At 37.2% G+C, this 19,033-nt stretch overlaps 1 protein-coding gene and 1 long non-coding RNA gene across 6 annotated transcripts in view; one reads left to right on the forward strand and one right to left on the reverse strand.

Moving 5' to 3' along the window:
- The window catches only part of mnb (minibrain), a 127,648-nt gene that overhangs the window by 70,228 nt on the left and 38,387 nt on the right, over nucleotides 1–19,033 (reverse strand). The gene's annotated exons all lie outside the window — the stretch shown is intronic.
- LOC149500948 (uncharacterized) lies at nucleotides 8,554–18,848 on the forward strand. The gene is made up of 3 exons (XR_016324636.1): nucleotides 8,554–10,219; nucleotides 10,251–14,168; nucleotides 18,177–18,848. It is a non-coding gene; the product is annotated as an uncharacterized LOC149500948 (long non-coding RNA).

Genomic DNA, 19,033 nt, shown 5'->3' on the forward strand with positions numbered 1-19,033 from the left:
TTAGATGGGTGGACGATCTCGCAGCCCACCTGGTATTAAGTGGTTACTGGAGCCCATAGACATCTACAACGTAAATACGGCACCCACCTTGAGATATAAGTTCTAAGGTCTCAGTATAGTTACAACGGCTGCTCCACCCTTCAAACCGAAACGCTTTACTGCTTCACGGCAGTAGGCAGGGCGGTGGTACCTACCCGCGCGGACTCACAAGAGGTCCTACCACCAGTAATTTGACTGCGTGATTGCCTCATCATCATCGTCATCTCAGCCTGTCCACTGTCCACTGCGGAACATAGGCCTCTCCATGTGATCTCCAGTGCGGCCGGTCCGTTGCCCGCGATTCTTTGCTTGCATATCTTTCAAAAAACGTTGAACAGAGATAAAGTGTAATTTGAAAAAGATTTCAATTTATATGAAGTATTATTGTAGCTGGTGGCTATCACAGAATACAAGATATTTAATAGATGTCTTAATCTCGCTAACGACATTTTTAAGATAAGTTTGCATATGTACAAGTTTCGAACAATAACATTCGGGCCATCGGTCTACGAAGCGATTACACCAGCTCAGTCAAAATTCTTCTCTTTGTCGTTACCTCCCTAAAGTACAACATGCAATAGCTGCTCTTTAACACGACTACAAATAAAGAATCCAACGTGGTCCAGCTATTCTCACTAAGTCGTCGGGCCATGTGGTAGGCGTGATTGCCTGTTGTATTTAATTTGTAACATTAGACATATCTTAAAACAATTTTAAACAAGTTTAAAATTTTGCATTACAACATTCACGCATCTAAAAAAGTGGTCTCTATAATACTAATTAGGAGAATTTAATCAATTAAACAACAGAATTCCATTCGTTATTGTTTCTAGATAATAATAAATATTACGTTTATTAATATCGTTACCAATTGTTTATTGTATGTTACATACGATACTTGTTCGTATCACAATGTCTGCTCTAGTAATCAACGAGATTAAAGTCCAATGTTACTGCAAGTACAAAGTGTAATGGCCGAAAGGTGTGGGTATTAGTCAGCAAGAACGTTGCGAAAGGTCGAGCAGAAATTCGGCTACACGAGACACGGGTTCTCTGAACTTTATGCTTTAGATAATTCATTTTGTATCGTCGTTTAGAAATGATCAAAGTCCTATACTGTTGACAAAACAATAAATAAAATTTAAAGTTAAATGAGTTTCGTAATAAGTTCCGAAAGCGATCTATTTTTATGTATATTGAACTAGTAAATGACCTGTCAATCTAAAGTTGAGCATTAACAATAATCATAATTTGTACATTAATATTTAAGTTCATTATTTTAGTGAAATTTTACATCAATCCTAAAACTAATCGATATAAATAGATTTACGCTAAAGACGTTTGCATTGATGAAAATAAAGCAGGTTTCGATTTTTCTCTCAAAATGGTCGAGTTTCACAGACTATTTTAGTATCATGATTTTTTATTATTATTAAATAACATTACGGTTAGTCCAAGATCAATCCCGTACCAAAGAATTTAGGTAATAAAAACATAAAGCTTCGTAGTCGGAGAATTAACGAAAATATACAAACTAACATTCCGAACGAACTATAACTATACTTAAGACCTTAGAACTTATATCTCAAGATGGGTGGCGCATTTACGTTGTGGATGTCTATGGGCTCCAGTAAACACTTAACACCAGGTGGGCTGTGAGCTCGTCCACCCATCTAAGCAATAAAAAAATTAAAAAAAAACAATACTTATTAAATTCGTGATTCGTCTGTTTCACGTGGATCCCAACAAACAGTTTCCCTTTTAGAGGAAACGATTCGATAGTTAGTTCCCGGAACCCCAAACCGGGCGAGTCAGGTTTTCACAATGATATATTAAGTTGTCTGCATTGACCGACATCGAGATAAAAACTGAAATTATTTATTATCTTTTCCCCAGCTGCGTTTTTTTTTCTTCTATAGATTTCTATAGGAACAAGTTGTTCAAGAATTGCATTTCGCGTTATAAATTATATGAAAATTATGCGACTGTTTGCTAATTTATAGGTTTTTAATGATTATTATCGTTTTAAGACTTTTGTAGCGCTAATGGGGAAATTTGTTTGTTATGAAATATATTAATGAAATATACAAGTACAAAAAGGTAAGAAATAAATCCATAGCTGAAATAAATAATCATGTTTTCTAGCCTTTTGGTATTCCATCTATGCTGGCAGCATTCGTTTGGAAGTGAAAAGTGTTACACCCGTATCTTTAGTCGTTCACACGAGCTTAACTCGACTCGACTCAACCTCCAACGCGCGTTTTGGTATGCTTAGTCGTAAAAATAAACTCCACTCAAACGTCCTTGGAAAATTTTCCTAAACGGAGTGAAGTGAACGAACTGTCAAGTTAAGGTACGTCGCGACGAACCTTGAACGTTCCTCAAGGCTGGTTTTCTATCAATGTCCAAATAGTATGTGGACCGCAAATGGAAATATGATATTGTTGTGCAATGGCCTGGATCTGTGCATGATTCCCGCATATTTTGATAATTTAATTTTGATAATATTTATTAATAAAGTAAATAGTTCGAGGTTAGACATTTGAAACTCTTTATTTTATTTACCTACATAAGAGACATATTTTGCTTACTACCTGATAAATAAAGTCAATGCGATTATAAGTTTTATTTATATAATAATAAACTGGTGGTTGTGGAAAAGCACTTCAACAACACGATGCAACCAAAATCACACAAAAGCGGCGAATAAAAATACAAAGCCGGATCCGAAATCTAAAATAATAATAGGTTAGAAAATAAATAATACACTTTCAGATTTATCGCACGCACACATATTTACGAATGACTCAGCAACCAAAACGTCAAACAAGTTCATCTAGTGTCAAACAGACAGCGGCAGCTTGACTTTGACATTAAACAATGACCATAGACTACAGAACTCTATGGGTTTGATGCTAGCTTGATCAAATTTTCATCATTATTACCTCACTCGAGGACAGTTGAGCAATATTGTAATGGTCGACTAAAAATACCAAACTCGAGTAAGTTTGGAGGGAATTCTTGAGCATCATCGGATGAGTTAAGAGTGGAGGACTATTTTACGAAACGTCTAAAGATACGGGCAATAGTGTTTATTACATTATATTAATAGATCACTTACATTTTAGGCTAAAAGTGATGTCATAACAAAATAGTACCATACCTGGAAATAAAAAAAAGCAATAAATTAATAAAATGAAAATATGGGGCAATCATGAATTTCGCTTTGGAGAATAAGAGAGCCTAGCTATTATATATCGATTTTATTCGAATCGATTTTTTAGAATTTCAAGTTTCAGGGTGGACTGCGTCTATCGTCTCTGGGCGTCGGTAACCGCTTAATACTACGTTGGCCAATATACGCTTGTGTAATAATAAAAACGACATAAAAATTCAACTTGTGGTTTCGGAACCGCTGTTTAAACAAGAGCGAGGTTTATTTTTTTCCTTTCATAGTTCCGACAAAATAGAGCCGTTGTGAAATTTTAATGCGCTTGTGTTCGGTAAAGGGTTGAATAGGTTAGCCATTTTAAAACAAAACGGACGTACATAATTCTTAGGTAAAACGGAATAGTGGAATAATTTCATTTCATTTTTATAATTTTATTGTGCCATGTCATTCATTTTACTTGTCACTATGAATTGTGAACAGAAAGGTATATTTTAAATATAGAAGTATTTTGACGTAAGGAAAGGGTTTTAATTCTAAGTACAATATTAACTTGCTAAAGTCTCCATGATGTATTTTCCCGCTTATTAAATCGAGGGATATGTGTCAATGGCTATATGAGATTATCTCCTCTGTTTGGCAACCAGTTATCTTTTTTTATTTTTTGTACCCACGAACTTTGTCAAAGATGAATTTCGATCATCAGACGAACACTAGTTACTAGTAAAGCTTAAACGCCTTCATAACTCTATTCTAATTTTTTTTAAATATTTCATTAGTACTTGTAAAGATGTATTTTAAATGTGTAATAAAAATCAAACCCGCAAAATTATAATTTGCGTAATTACTGGTGATAGGACCACTTGTGAAGCCCGCGCGGATAGGTACTACCACCCTGCCTATTTCTGCCGTGAAGCAGTAATGCGTTTCGGTTTGAAGGGTGGGGCAGCCGTTGTAACTATACTGAGACCTTAGAACTTGTATCTCAAGGTGGGTGGCGCGTCTACGTTGTAGATGTCTATGGGATCCAGTAACCACTTAACACCAGGTGGGCTGTGAGCTCGTCTATCAATCTAAGCAATAAAAAAAAATTACCAGCGAATCCCTGTCACTTGTAACACCAGTATTCGAGATTGTCATCATCTTGTTATGTACTAAAAATGACTGTATATTATGTTAAACAATGATGTATGCATGTCGCATTAGTTACGTGTAATAAGAACGAAATACAACTCTTTCCGAACATTTTACAGGACCGCGTATTTTGTGTTCTCAGATTCCAGACAGCGAATATCATGACATATTAACTTATTCATTGAATAGTCAAAACAGGGCCTTAGTTCTCAATATAACAAATTTTATCGCGTGTATTCTACGTATAATTACGCACGGTAATTTTGACTGAATTCACGTTTGATAATTAAAACTTGGAAAACGAAATAACAGGTCTAGCGACACTTTTCAAGGAAAAGAGGTTGCTGTACAAACTTGTAATGTACTGGAGACATTAATTATGTACAATATGAGGCTTCTGTAAGGGTCATGCTTTCGGTAATTTTGGTCTCTAAGCTCGCCCGATCTTAATAATCAGACGCGTATAACGTGAAACATTATTTTGATTTCAATATTTGTTACCTCATAACTTTTGACAGGGTGAATCGATTTCGATGATTTTTTTTTTATTAGAACTGACGCTTCCCGTGTGGTCCCATTTCAATTTAGTCCAGTTCTGTTAATGGTATCCATGAGAAAACCATATAAGTTTTAAATTTAAGTACGTGCGCGACAAATAGATGTATAACTAACTCAATATCATGCCAACCGATTTCGATGATTATTGTTTTTAGTGTATATTAATTTGTTTTGTAATATATTTTTTCTTTCTATTTGAAGTCTGTTTTTGTTAAAGCATGTCTTACAATTACATTACAATTATATTTTATTTTGTTTTACGAAACTAGATGGGTAGAAAATATCAAGGCCCGCTTGGTGATAAGTGATTACCGGAGCCATACCCTTAAAGCCGCAACGCACGACTGCTTCGCAGCAGAAATGGGCAGTATTGTGGTGCCATAGTTCAGCTAAGAAACACAGCATTTGCCAAAAATATCTTAACGGAAATCGACTGTAAATTTATCTAAACGATTCAATTGCTTTTAATTTAAATTAAATTGGTGTTGCCGAATGCAATAATCATTGACGGTATTCTTTAATCTTATCACAATAATAATTCGCGATTTGCAAAAAAGAATGTATAAACGAAAGGAAAATTTTATCAATATATGTGTATACGTGTGTTTGATTGTAGTGTTTATTATATTGCGGTTAAAGAAAAACCGACATGGTGACAAAAATGTTTTTTTTCATACCTACCACGTATGACGTAAGTTGGAGTTGTGTTCAATTAGGTATGATTCGATCGATTGTGTAAAACGAACGCATCTTTTGTGTATCTTTTCTTCGTTATGTATGCGTTCCCGTGCCGCTCATGCGATTTAGTTGACAGTTGTTCAGTTGATAGAATTGTTGAGTCAATGAGTTGATGGGAGTGTTAGGAGGGCTTTGGTATAGGTCAGTTCAACGTACGATAAGGCGGAACGCGATGTGATCACGTGCTCTTTACAATCAAGAGAAGAATCACTTCGAAATTGTACCTAATGTTTCATTTCGTTTTTCAAAGAACTTTTAGGTTATTTAATTTTCCTATACTACAGAATGTATCTTATTATTTACTACTACAATCTAGTCTTATTAAAACTAGTAAGTAATTTTAATTTAACATAAAATAATAAAATTATCACATACTGCTCGTTGCTTTTTTTGTTGGTAAAATTTATGAATTTAATTTTATCCTCCATTCTCTCTAAAACTTTGTCTGCTTGAAACGCGAATATACTCCAACAGGTATCGCAGTAGAGTGGCTATTATTATATATGTATATAAACCCGCAAAATCAAATAATTACACTCCAAAAAAGAAAACTTTTTTTTTTTTTATTGACATAATGAACACAGAGTCATTGAATCGTACCGCCCGGTGTGGTCTGTACAGTTACAACAGCGCGCTTACACCTCTAATTTGCATATCTTACTTAGCTATTGACTAGTCTAGACTTCGATGGTATTAGTGTTCAACGAACTGTAGCCACTCCGATTTACGAGACGAATAAATTGCTCTTCGTGTTAGCAAAATTAGTTGTGATACTCACTTTCAAACTTTTGTATTATTGTTATTTCATTTAATTGATTATCTTGTTTTCATTAGCTATGCATCGAAAATGATATCAGCTTATTTGGTTTCAGTTATTTTATCTAGTAAATTTGTGCTCTTAATTACAATCTAGCTAAAAAAACAAGCAACAACGAAACTCATAAAGCCGATCTCTTAGATACAATACGTAAAACCAAGGTTGTGGTTATCATAAATAGCGCCTATTTCCTTGCTAAATGAAGCGTGTTCGTGAACTTCTTTATTACCATGTAAAAATCGTTGCCAAGCTAAATCTTCGAAGGGAAATATGAAAATGTTCTCGAAACAATTCGGGAATTTTTATTGTGCGAAATTCGCCACAAGGTCGGCGTTGGGCCTCTGTTTTCCGTTGACAGCTTGTAAATAAACAAAAGGGAAAGTTATAAAAAGGGTGAAAACGTTCACTTTTATTGGGAATTCAAGGTGTTGTGTCAACATTAATTGGAACAGATAAGTCATTGTCGGCGCCGGTCACTACTCCATAAATAAACACTCCCGGTTCTCGGTAATCAGACTGCATTATTATCAGGTCCGTTTATAATTCTCAGAAAGCATTAACGGTATTCTGTAGTGATTAGAGAGAAATTACCAGTATTTACTCGTTACCGACTTCATTTTTGTTTATTGATATGGATAGGTTGTTATGGAAACAGTCGATTTTAAGCTTCTATTTTGTACCGTTTCAAACGTAATGTTTGTTCTTGAACAATGTACTAAGTCAAGGTAATTTTCAATTTATTAATTCATTTGTTTTGACAACAACTACTCTAGTACAATTCTAACCTTCTATTACCAATAACGCTTTATCGAAACTTTATATATTTATTATTTTATTTATTTTTATTCATTACACTTCATGTAATATTTACATTGGCGGACTTAATGCCTAAGGCATTCTCTACCAGTCAACCAAAGGGAATGCAGAGTAAATAGTGGTTGGTGCAATGAAATTTATATGTTACAAATAGATACATACATTAATATATACATACATACATATATACATATAATAGGTTATACAGTATTAAAAGGAATGTAGTAATAAATTTCCTTAACAAATTATTATTGTTTCTTTGTTTGCAATAAATAATAATAAAGACATATAAAGTTATCTTGTAGAGAAAGGGACAATCTAAAAATGCCAAATTTTGTCATTGTACATTTCTTTTCATTTACCCAGATAAAAACAACAATTGTGATTTTGTACGTGGAGACTGCATACTGAATATTTGTTTTATCAAATTTATTCATTTAATACTAGTATTTTTAATTAGACGAATGCTGATGAGGAGCTACTTTTATGAAAATACTAGCTGTACCCGTCCGCTTCGCTGGGCAATTAAATTTGATTGTTATTTCTCATCCCCACAAAGACTCTCATCATTAATGTCCACGCAACTGGTGTAGGGAGTCCAACACTCATATAAATGTTAGCCTATCCATTAAGTACATGTATTTTCTACATGGATACCAAGTTACAAGTCAATCGGATGCATGATTCAGTAGTTATAACGGAACATCCGTAAAACCACTGTAAATTTATATATTAGTATAGACATAGATGCTCCATTCGTAAAAAGGAATATCAGTATGGCTTTAAAAGTATTTTATGTAATCAGCATATATATAGTTTTGTATGTCATTATTCATCATCATTTACACAGAGCTTATACAGTTAATTTTAAAGCGCATTACAAATAACATTTAAACTAATGAAAATGTCGGAATTTTTTTGTTATTCTTAGATGTACAATTTATGTGTATTATATGTATAATTAGGTCTAAGCATCAAATTAAAGAATCTTGCTTTACTGCAGAGATCCGCACCATGGCATCCTTTGGAAAGGACACTAAGCCATTATACGTTTTATTCGAATATATAGCTTAAAGTAATTGAGTCAACGCTACAAAAAAATTAAAAGAAACAATCTCTTAAAGCTTCCACACCGGTAAACATCAAAGGGTTGATATCTAAATATCATGATGAACCAAAATACATATACATAATATACATACACATTCTATTTAAAGAACTCTATTTCTGTTTCATCATCGCCTAAATTCAGAATAATTCATGTACTTAAATATACTATTAGAGGCGACTCCCTCTTAAGTCAAAGTCGATGGGCGGAGCCATTGACGACGAGCACTCACGTGGACTCGTGACGTCATCTGGAGGGGCAACTCGTCATCTGGAGGGGCAACCGACCGACCAGCGGGGACATCACGCCACCTCGGATCACTTTTGCTGGAAGCGCGCGCAGCGTTCACTTGTCTTAGATTTAATATTCTGTGTCGATCGTTCCTGCCCACTTTTGTATTTTTTTATTTATTTAAATTATTAAGCCGTTGCTAAAATCAGAAGTGGGATAGGGCTTGTGCCCTATCCGCTTTTGGGTTATCCTGGCGTACAGTTTATTTTTAAAATTTGCATTAAATTAACAACGTAATGACCGATATACGTGTAACTGGAGGACGCTCGCATTCGCCGAATGTTCGAGACCAATATTGGAGAATAATATTGGCGCGTTTAATTGCTTAAAACTCAAATGTGAACGTTGCGCGTGAGTCGAGCCCGCTAGGGTCGCAGATAGAAGACGCACGTCCCTCGACCGCGGACGGTGGTGGCGCCGGACCCGTGGTGGCGTTGGGAATCACATCACCGCCGCCGTCAGAGTCCCGCGCGTACGACGCTACAGACAGGATCATCGGAGCATTAAGTGCACTGTCCAAAGTAAGGTCGAACCATTTTTATATTTCTAATTTTGACCCCAGCGTTAATGATATCGATTCTTGGTGCGAAGTAGATTTTTTTGTCGGATACCCTCTTATGAAATGTAATAAATCACCAAGTAACTAGCTCAACGACTTTATCACAACCGACCTTACGGTCTATTTTTATTGACGCGATAGAACATGCTCGAGACTGAATGCTCAGTTTCGATGGGTGGAAATAACATTCGAAGGGTTCAAAATGTTACTAGTCGGCAACACACTCCATCAATACGTCAATTAGACAACAGTCCGACTGTCCAGGTCGGTGATCATGCAAACGGGACGCCGTGTTGCTCCATCGCCGTGTCGATTGTACCCGCGTTTGAGAATAGATGTAAAATAGTTCCACCACGCGTTGTGACAATAAAAAGGCAACTACCACACCAGCACGGAAGTTAACCGAATCCATTAGATTCGTAAATTCAGATCTAGCTCATGGTTACTTTATTTCTAAGTTTTACCCTGCCGTGCAATACATAGACACATTGTGTAAGGAAGTAGAATGGACTAGATCCTTAACTGGGAAGGCACTGAGTATCTGTCACGAGTTTTGGGCTGTCTTAAGAGTGATGAGCGTACTTAGTTACACGTGTGATTGTCTAGTGACCGGACGTGGGGTAACTTCGTAAAAGACTTTAAGCCGTTGTGTCCGCGAAAGTTAGAGTATGCCAATATTCTTTATAATGCTATGCAATTAGCATCAGATTGCTTTGCCTCATACGTCGAGTGCGCCAGGAGATCGTTGCTCTGTATTAAGATGGTCAGAGGTCTGACTGACAAACTCGGAACTTTAATAATGATACGGGGCATAATGGGCCCTCTGGTTGACTCGCGAACGCTAGTCTACAGATTCACGAGTTGATTTAATTTTTGGTGGAGGTCAGGTTAGGCCGAGTCCTCGTAGGGTTCAGGCACTAGTTGAGTCACCAGTGACGCGTAATGTCAAACATTCTTGGGGTTGACTGCATGCTTCCAGAGATTTACGTGGTAACATAGTTCACGTAGATGTTGTAACGAGGTAACATAGTTCACGCAGAGATTTACGTGGTAACATAGTTCACGTAGATGTTGTAACGTGGTAACATAGTTCACGCAGAGATTTACGTGGTAACATAGTTCACGCAGAGATTTACGTGGTAACATAGTTCACGTAGATGTTGTAACGTGGTAACATAGTTCACGCAGAGATTTACGTGGTAACATAGTTCACGTAGATGTTGTACCGTGGTAACATAGTTCACGTATATGTTATGACGTGGTAACAAAGTTCACGTAAAGGTGTGACGTGGTAAAGCAGTTCACGTTACGAGTGTATTAGCTTGACATGTTAACTTGGCCATGTCAACCAGACTTTACTCTCACAGTATATTATACACCCGATATGGTAACAGTGCCGTGTCGTCAGTACATCTAACGTAACTCAACAAGAGCCTACTATACATGAACGCACTGAAATGTGATGTAAAATGCTCACAAAAACTACTAACTTTTACTAATGGTTCATGGTACCAAAATCATGATTGTAATGCAAACAATCTATTTCTATGACGATATCATAGAACACCCCGATAGCAACGCTGTGCACACAGTGAGTCCTGCATCGTCAGAGATTGAAGACGGTCATGACATCGAGGTGAACGTGGACGTCCACCAGTCAGGAGAGGCCGTATTAGAGGCGACTCCCTCTTAAGTCAAAGTCGATGGGCGGAGCCATTGACGACGAGCACTCACGTGGACTCGTGACGTCATCTGGAGGGGCAACTCGTCATCTGGAGGGGCAACCGACCGACCAGCGGGGACATCACGCCACCTCGGATCACTTTTGCTGGAAGCGCGCGCAGCGTTCACTTGTCTTAGATTTAATATTCTGTGTCGATCGTTCCTGCCCACTTTTGTATTTTTTTTATTTATTTAAATTATTAAGCCGTTGCTAAAAATACAATAAGACGTCGAATGAATAGGAATGACGCACGTTTTTGCGAAATCGGAAGCTTAAAGCCTACATTACGGCCCACGCACACCCCAACCCCGACATATTGACGACACGTGAATGATACTAAATGGGATTAAGACTCTCGATAGGGGTTCAGGGGATGGTCTCATCGTAAATGGTCGTTACTCACTCAAACGTTTATTGGACCCTTAATTTGTCACATTACAGTTTAAATGTTCGCATCGGATGTAACGTCGTTGAAAAAACGTCACAGGGAATTCTTGTGAATACAAATCATCACAACATACTGGTGGTAGGACCTCTTGAGAGTCCGCGCGGGTGGGTACCACCACCCTGCTTATTTCTGCCGTGAAGCAGTAATGCGTTTCGGTTTGAAGGGTGGGGCAGCCGTTGTAACTATACCTGAGACCTTAGAACTTATGTCTCAAGGTGGGTGGCGCATTTACGTTGTAGATGTATATGGGCTCCAGTAACCACTTAACACCAGGTGGGCTGTGACCTCGTCCACTCATCTAAGCAATAAAAAATGAAGATATCTCAATGCAGAATAGTCTGCCATGAGCCGTCATGTATTTTCCTATAAAAATCATAATATCTTCTTGATCTTCGGTCGTAGACCTGTAGGTAGTATTACGTGTTGGGATCAGCGAATGCAACCAATCGAACTCACACCTTAAAGGTGAGCCACAGTGTCGTGTGGTCTCCATGAGTTCCGGTCATAACATAAAACTGATCGAGCTGTCCGCTCGCCTGTACATTTACAGCAATCTATAAATAAAATCTTAAATTGTAGAATACCGACCCAAATTATATTCATGAAAAAACTGGGTGAAACTATAAAAAAACAAAAACACGTAATCCCTGTGAAAGCAAAGTTTATTTTTAGAGTTTATTTATTACTGGCGATTCCCTTAACGGTTGTCAATAGCAACGCCTACGCATCTCAGTGAAGCCGGTGTCTCTCTCGTCAATTCCAAGTATTTTCAAACACGGATCCGATGTCTATTTCGATCTACACGGTGCCCTTGAGAACTCACAAGGTGGGTGAATTGTTAAGTTGAAAGTTAAGGATAAAAGTGAAAACAAGACGAAAATACAACGGAAAGTGCGTCAGGTCATGAGTTCTCATTAATTTTATAATTACATGTGCTAAATTAAAGTTGTGCGTTGTATGTCCAGATTATACACATAAATATATGTCAACAGCTCACAAATTAAGAATAGAGCAATAAGAGAAATATAATGTATTTGACGTAATTTATTTATAAAGTGAAAATGTTAATATTTGTACAGATAGATAAGCAATTAAAACAATAACATACAAGGTTTTGTTGTTAAAAAAATATATACTTTAACTTTAATATTGTATTGACTATTGTTCTTATATAAATACTATAAGATACTATAGAAAGTAAACAGTAATAATTATCCAATATGTGTATCGATTGACATAACACGATGGAGTGTTTTTTACCAGGGAATAAAAACCTCAAAGCGTCTTGAAAACTGAAAAAGCTACGGAATCGAATTTAATGGTAAATTGCGATTTTAATTTACGATTCCGTACAAGACCACGATACCAATCGATTTAATCGTGCTGGAAGAGAAACAAAAATATTCAAAAAGCAATCTCGGATTCGTCTGGCCATTTGATCGCGCTAAGTAAAGTGCTCGATTTCTCGACTGCCCGATGCAGAAATCAAAAAGCTTCATTAATAAGAACTGAGCTTCAGACGTATGACGTATGTTTGTAACGGAATCTTTGAACATGATTTTGACCCCCTTCAAAACGTCGGTTTAACCAGAAATTTGGTATACTTACTAAGGACCGATGACAATACAATATTAGAAAAAAAAATAGTTTAAAAAAACTAACAAAATACGCTTTTATAGGAAATCAACTAAAAAATAGAAAATATTTTTTTCTTTTCAGGACATTATCAAAATAACCCTTCTATTCATATCTGTTCATAAAATATTCATAACTACTGATATCATGCACCCCACGCTTTTTTTACAATAAAATCATTTTTTCTTACACTATTTTTAATTCAAATTTATTAAAATTTATTTTCGATTTTTTAGTTGGGTTTTCTATAAAAGCGTATTTATTCTGTTAGTTTTTTTAAACTATTATTTATTTTTATTTAAAGCATTGCGGTAATTCGAATAATGAAGTATTATAATATATAGACACGAACGAAATACAGACTACAACAAAATCATAATTAACGAGAACGAAGCTCACAAAAGCGAAACTATTATTTTAGACGGTCGCTGTTACAGTAAGATTTACCGTGCACTGATGAAGTCTTAACTTAACTTCCGATGCCGTTTTAATTACAACGGAGCTACACAAAGGTATAACTTACTTTAATATTTTCACAAATAACACAATATCGTAATCGCATCGCAATCTATATATGTATATAAAAATGAATTGCTGTTCGTTAGTCTCGCTAAAACTCGAGAACGGCTGGACCGATTTGGCTAATTTTGGTCTTGAATTATTTGTGGAAGTCCTTTTTTTTTTTTTTTCCTACCTAATCTGGTAGCCTAGAGAGGCTATTCCAGCGTAACCGTAACTAGTAGGTGAGCTCACGGGGCTCAAACCTGACGACGATGCTAACAAGAACCCTAGCAAGAGTCGTGCTTCGCAGAATCTACCACCGGATCGGAAGCGCGACCCACTGAGAAGATCCGGCGAGAAACTCAGTGGGCTGTATCTGAGAGTGAATTTACTCGTCGAGCCCTTCGTCGCAAGTGACGGGTTCGACGAGAACGGTGACCGGTGCTTGAAGTATCTAGAAGCACCGTTAGTGGATCGGGAGGATCCGAGATGACGTGTTTTGGGCGACGTCGACTGCTTTCCATTCTGTCCGCAGGATCGGGAATGTAGTTACCGGCGGCCACGATGAGAGGGTTCTCGTGTCTTGCCGCTTTATCGAAGTGGGTGGAAGTCCAGAGAAGGTTTAAAAGTATGTAAGTATGTATTTAAAAGTAAATAAATATGAAAATGCTCGGAATTAAAAAAAACTAACAATTTTGTTTTTCCTTTGATGTGTCCCCCATCGGATGGATTCCTGTTGTTTGTTTTAAGTTTATTTTATACAAAATTTTAGGTCTCGATATTTTAGGTAATCGATTGAGGCACTACGAAGTCTGCCGGGTCAGCTAGTGTGAAATAAATACCTTTTGTTGTTTTATCAGGAAAATTAATTATTATATACGCAGTTTGAACTACACAGATCACTATTGCACTTAGGTCGGCGGCAAACATTCTCGGCAGGCCAACGCCCGAACGCGCTTTTTGGCGTATGTATTGAAACATAGCAACACACGGTAAGAATATAAGAATTATATTAGCTTGCCCTGTGTATCTCGTTATACCTACAGTGACCATCCTACACAGACCGCAGTGTCAGGAATGCATTGCTGCTCTCTGTTGTAATATTTTCATGTTACGATTTTCCTTTTCATATTCGAGCTAATTTGCATGACAGTCTATTATTTCCATCTAAAAAAAATTATTTCTACACACTATATTTCTCAGCTATTTTAAAAAAAAAGATGTTTGGTGTCGTGGGACACCGGATAGGAACGAAGTTCCTTATTATAAAAATATTAATTTTTCTATTCGAGGTATAAAGAAAATAATTATTCGGGTATACATTTTTTATTATGATTTTTTTATTGATTAAAATAAATAAAAGCTACTTTACAAAGTTATCAACTTTATTTTATTCACAATGATTTATAAAAAATATATAATAAAAATATGTTATTTTTTGTACGTTATTACAAAATTAAGTCGTACACTGTGTGCATTACTAATAAAAATCTTACGTTACGGACGTTTTTTCCCCGTTAGGGTACCTCTCCGCATCGTCCCAATAAGGAACTTCGTTCCAAAATAATCCTTTCAGCTTTTAACGATAAACTTCAAAATATTACAACATTCGTGATTCATATTTGTCATGTCGATTTGACAGCCTGTGTGTAATCATCGTACATGAGAGAGCAACTGATGTTAACAACTTTCCTTCTGTATGCACTCAAACACAGCGACAAAGTTTCACAAAGTCTTAAGTATAATGTTTTACGAAACATGTTTTACACAGGTTTCATAACGGTCGGAGAAATGTTTTAGTCACATTTACGCCTCACGAATAAGTAAAACAAAAGCGATGAGCGATGAACAATCAGTCCAAAAAGTAAATGTCGGAAATTTCAACAATAATTAAAAGAGTGAGAGAGAATTTCGTTTTGTTTAAAGCATGCAGGGTCGTTATGGTCTGTAAGTTTTCTTAGAAATAACGAGTAACCGAGCTAATCACACACCTAGGGATAAGCTGCTAGAAGTTGTGACGATTGAGTCCCGTCCTAGAAGGTGACCTAGAATACATGCACAACGAGACGATAATCGAACGCTAAATGATATATTCTGTTGTTAGTTGTACAGCAAGAAACCCTTACAGGTAGAATCACCATCCTTTCTATGTCATATGGTGAGTAGTAGTAAAGCCTGATTTGAAAGGAGAGACAGCCAGTACGTAAAGCCATTGTTACTTCGACATTATTACTCAAAATAGGTGGCGCTATTTACATTGTGATGTTTATAGGCTCTGTTTACCATTTTATACTCTAGTGTGCTTAGTGCCAGTTTTTAAACTTCACGATCACGTAAAAATTAACTCAAATTTGTATGGAGTTGAAACAGCGCGCCTAGCGACAAACGAAGGGAATATGTTCCAACTCCATACAAATTTGAGTTAATTTTTACGTGATCGTGAAGTTTAAAAACTCGCACTAAGCACACAGGTGCACCAGAAATTCATGCAATAGTATAATAATAAAAAGCTCACCTGGAGAAGATTTCGCGAGAAATGATTCATGATTTTAGTCAACAATACGTTTAGTTGGTTAATTAAACCAATATCGAAATACTTTAAACCGATTAAAAATGACTGTCTGTAGGTACTTCTTCGAATCGTTTAACCAATTTTAAATATTTCGGTTTCGTCACGTGCTATATGCATATGCGCGTTCGTGATTTTTATGTACCACAATTTCCTCACTTCCGCATTCTTCGCGGTACAGTGGAATGACCGACTGTAAAGGCCTCAACATAGGGGCGACGACACTTTTAATAATGCGTTTCTAATATACATTTTATTCGACTTGTCAATTGATATATGGAATGGCCATAATAAATTACAAGAAAATCAAAACTACTAAAACAACATAGTTTTTAGGTATCGAATAATTAGATATTTTTTTATTCAACATTTGTACCAACGCCCATTAGTAGTATGACTTATTCCAGCAAAATATCATAAATCTATTTAATCATGTTTTAATTAGAGTCCACACTTTATCTAATGACCATTAAACGAGGAACGAAAAAATGAATCACTCTGTAAAAATGTAATGACGTCAATTCGGTTTACTGATACTAAATGACAAACAATGCTAGCTATGAATAAAATATTCACGTGAATACTTGCAGAGGCATACCTTTATATCTATATATTTGATAATAAAAGCGTTACAGAAGACTTTAAAGGTTAAAAAAAAACTGATGTATAAATGTTTGTATGTTCCTGACCCCAAATCACCCAATATTTCGTGTTTGTTTGTGTTTAATGTCTTTCTGTGTTTTGGTTTGTGAGCATTGCGCAAAAACAAAATTTCCATTAATACAGTGAGATCAGCGTGAAACGAGCTACCATTCATACACGTGCATTTAGATTATTTAATACAAGTTAATCGCGGATAGAACATGGAACACCTTTATTATGAACTAGAATAAATAACAAAATGTTAGTCAATTCAAAAATGATGTCCGATTACATTCTTTAAGAGCGAACGTGTCTTATTAAATTAATGAAATAAGAAAGTCATACTGTCGCTTTAAGCTGAATAACAAACACTATTGTAATATATTTAAAAATGCGAATGTTCACATCGAGTTAGAATTACATGATCGTATCCGGCGGTCGATTTAGAAGTTCTAAATATAAAAATACACGGGGCACTCTCAATTACACGCACATGTATCGAGGCGGTGAGACCGCAAGCGCATGCCTTCGGTCGCAAAGCCGACACGAATATTCAACTTACTTTGCATACTAACAAGCAACGGTCCGAACGTCGACAGGTTGCGTCACCGACGACCGTTGCGCAATCGACTCACGCGCACGGAGACTACCATTCATCCGCCCCGGACACGCATAGCAACAAAATAGATACCCGACGTCTAGAAACACGTTTCCGACTAGCCATTAATCTATGACGTGGCGGTCTTAATTGATGTCTGGATTTCGTGATACGGTTACGACCGCAGCGGTCGTTCTCGTGATGGAAATAACAAAAAAAAATATTTTAATCTACCCAACTGTTTGACAATACGAAACGTGGCAAAAATCATAACGAAAAATATTTAAAGCGAATCGGTTATTGTCGAGAAATTGACGGTCGACTGTTAAAAAAATTTCCGATAACGACCGATACAAACACGCGCCACCAACAACAGGAAACGCGAGTCTAAGCTGAGCAGCAAAAAAGTAGCCATATCCATTCATAAAAGATTAGCGTACTATCAAACTTTCAACCGATAACTCGCCGGATGTTTGGTTGCGTGTGGCATTGTTCACACAGCTCCATTCAATACTCGATATTATAATACAATTGACTATTTTCACTAATCGACTGTCTTTTTTATGAATCTAAAATAAAATAAAAACATTATTCTATAATTCAATCGTTTTAATCGATTTTTTTTACTACCTAACGAGAGCCAATATTGCTTTCTATTTTATTTAAAAACTAGCTGACCCGGCAGACTTCGTAGTGCCTCAATCGACAAATAAAAGACCTAAGCTTTTGTATAAAATAAACTTAAAACAAACAAAAGGAATCCGTCCGATGGGGGACACATCAAAGGACAAACAAAATTGTTATTTTTATTTAATTTTTTTTTTTCCACAGGAGAAAATCGCCGGATCCCCACCCGCGTATGTGGGAGTTGAACCTCACTAAAAACTCCTGCCGCTCACAACCGGCGCCCTACCTCGGACCGGGCCGGAGCCCAGTCAGGGCTATTGAAACGGCGGGACAGGGTTGATGCAGAGCACATTACATCCATCCCACCGTCCCACGGACGCCGGACCGGCGGCCGCCAGCGACACGACCACCGGTTCCCTCGTTCAGCGGGCCGAGAGCCCGCTTTAATGGCGCCGCGTTACACCTTCCCCCAGAGCGGTCGGGGGAACGCGGTCTACCATCACCCGGCTTCCTACTGCGGGTGAGCGTGCAAAGCACGCCACACCACGTCTGGGTCTCTCCCCGCACAAAACGGGTGGGACCCCTAGCTCTTAGGGGGCCAGGTCACGGATACGACCCCGGTCCCGACCCCCTGCTCGGCGGCGGTGGGTTTCTGCGTAGTGAGGAGAGCTTTGCCTCACTCGCCCCGCCGCCTCCTTCTGCGAGATGGTGCACTCGCAGAAGTCGAGCATAGCCTTCCATGACTGATCGCCGCCAAGCATCGACGCCACGACGCCAGGCAGCCACGGCGCTGCACCTCCCAAGCGGGACAGACAGCGAGCGTATGCTCCGCCGTGTCCAAAAAAAATAAATAACAAAATTGTTATTTTTATTTAATTTAGAGCATTTTATTTATCTACCTTTTAAACCTTCTCTGGACTTCCACGAATATTATTCAAGACCAAAATTAGCCAAAACGGTTCAGCCGTTCTCGAGTTTTAGCGAGACTAACGAACAGCAATTCATTTTTATATATATAGAAAGAAGATAGAAGATAGATTTCTTAAACATTTTCATGTTTC

Source organism: Bombyx mandarina, chromosome 18 (genome assembly GCF_030267445.1).
Source record: "Bombyx mandarina strain Sakado chromosome 18, ASM3026744v2".
In the NCBI taxonomy this organism is placed as follows: Eukaryota; Metazoa; Arthropoda; class Insecta; order Lepidoptera; family Bombycidae; genus Bombyx; species Bombyx mandarina.